Below are 2,522 nucleotides of genomic sequence, written 5' to 3'. Positions count from 1 at the left end.
CCCTGGCACGAAGGGCACGGTGACGACCGCGCCTAGGCGCGACGCGACCGCTGTCACCTTAGCCCGCCCTTTCCGGCGAGGACCCCGCCCACCTTCTATCACGTGACCCCAAGCTCGGTAGCCAGTGGCTGGCCCTGAGGCGCGAGCGCCGGGGCGGGGCCGAGATCTGCGCGGTGACTCAGGCGCGCTCCCGGAGGGTCGGGACGGCCGAGGCGGCCGCGAGAAAGGAAGCGGGCGGGCGCAGCAAGTCCTTAAAGGGGCAGCGTACTCTGGTGCCGGGGCGAGGCAAGGCGGGGCAGGCCCGAGGGGTGCGAGCGTGGTCTCCACGCCGCGGTCGCCCAGGAGTGTGCGATTCCCAGGCCCTGACACCGCGGCAGGCAGGCCGGGATGGCCCGGGTGGGAGCCGGTGCGCGCTTCTCCCGGGGGTGCCGGACACCCCGCGGCCCCGTGCTGCCTGCTGCCCGGCACGGACGGCACGCTAGGCCCTGGCCCTCCCTGCCCCGCTGTCCGACCCGCGCTGGTGACCGCTTCCGGAGGCGGTGAGCTCGAGGAGCCCTCGCCGTGCAGGCAGGGACCCTTTCCGGGCGCTGGCCAGGGTGCTTGCCAGGCTTTGTCCTTCTCCAGGACGCCCCTCGCCCCTGCCCGCTGAGCAGGGCAGGCCAGGCTGGCCTCGTCCGGGCCCCGCGCTGGTGCGGCCCTGGTGCAGCCCAAGCCCCGATCCGTGCCGTCCAGCCGCGCGTGTGCGCCCGTGGGTTCCCTGGGCACCCCCACCTGTGGAGGAGGACCTGGGGGTGATCCGCCCAGCTCTCCAGTTTCTTGCACCAGGGGGTCCCCTCGGGGCCAGGCGGTGGCCTCACCCAGCGCCTTCTTGGAGCCTGTGCCTGTGTGCCCCCAACCCACAGGCTGAGTGCTACCACCTCCTTGGACTTTTGTCTTTGCCTTTGCCTCAAGAACACCTGCCTCACCCCCAGGTACTGAGGTCCCCGGTGCTTGGGGCTCTTTGAGGGGGTCTCCACAGGGACTCAGAAAGTAGGTTTGCATGTTTTCTAGGATCTTGGGGGGATGCAGAATGGCGTGGAAACACCACGGACCTCTGCACATGGGACCAGTACCAGATGGATCTGAACGCCCTCAGTAGTATCCTTCTTAGCAGCAAAAGTGATACCAGCCCATACTACCATCAGTCGATGGTAGATGAATGTCTGTCCTTCAGCCAAAAAGGAGGAAAACACAGACACCCTCGATAACACGGATGAACCTTAAAAGGCCCTGATATTGCGGGGTTCCATTGACACAAAATGTCCGGGGAAGGCAGATGCGTGGGGATAGATTAATGGCTGCTGGTGGGGAGTGTGGCAGTCAGCACGCTAAAGCATCAAGCTGGATGTGTCCAGAGAGGCAGTCACGGTATGGCAGCTGTTGCTCAATAATGCAGTTATGGAAACAGAAGAGGAAAGTGGGAAGCATGCCGACTCGTCCTTTCTGTGCGCCTAATCCCAGGCCTGGAGGTTGCTCTGAGCAGCCTCCAGCTTGGCAGCCTCCCTGCATCTCCTGAGGTGTGGGTTGGCCTTTCTGGTCTCCCAGCTGTTCCCATCAGCACAAAAGCATGCAGTTCCTCTTCGTCCCAACAGAACCCTGCTCTGCATCCACCTTACCCCCCTAAGCCTGTTAGGATTGTGGTGCTTTGTGCAGCAGGACTCCCCGAAAGAGCTGTGCATTTGCCCTGCACCTCTTTCTCCTCTGACCCCTGTGTCCACCCAGTGGCCTGTGATGTTTGTGTGGCCCAGTCACATCTGCCTGCTTGCCTCAGCTCAAGTGATGGGATGTTTGTACTTCCATGTGCTCAGGCCAGTGACCTGGGGGCTGCTGGCACCCCATGTACAACCCACTGGGGGACACTTGCAGGCCAGCAGCTGGCCTCACACCTGTAGAGTCCACTTATCTCACAGCAGCCAGGAAGAAACTGTCAGTGCCACCCACTGCCCACATCTCCAGCTCTGCTGCCTCCCTCCAGCAGTCAGGCCTCCACGGAGCCCACTCTCCTGCCTGGAAGGCTGCTCCCAGCCCACCCTCGCCAGCCTTGTAATCAGCCTCTTCGTGCCCTCTCCTTAGGCAGCTCCACTTCATTCTGCAGTGCTCAGACTCCATCACACAAGGCTCATAATTTTTTTTTTCTTTTTGCCCTTAAAACATACAGTCCATGAGAACTGGGGTCTTTATTTTGTTTCATGAGGTCAGGCACAGAGTAGCTGCTCGATATTGAATGCTGAATAAATAGAATTAGCCCAAATGAATGTGTTGAGACCTAAAGGATATTGAAGAGGAACCAACCAGGACTTTAGAGATGAGGAAACCCAGCAGGACACATACAAACCCATCCAAGGCACGGCAGGACCACAACATGGAAAGGCAGTGATGAAAAGCAGTGGAAGAGAAAACTCATTATGCAAATAGTTACAAAGATAAGAAAGGGAACAGCAGACTTCTTGGTCACAACACCACAAGCTTGAAGACAATGGCAC

The sequence above is a fragment of the Mustela erminea genome, chromosome 2 (assembly GCF_009829155.1).
Source record: "Mustela erminea isolate mMusErm1 chromosome 2, mMusErm1.Pri, whole genome shotgun sequence".
Classification (NCBI taxonomy): Eukaryota; Metazoa; Chordata; class Mammalia; order Carnivora; family Mustelidae; genus Mustela; species Mustela erminea.
Note: the sequence above shows the minus strand (reverse complement) of the source record.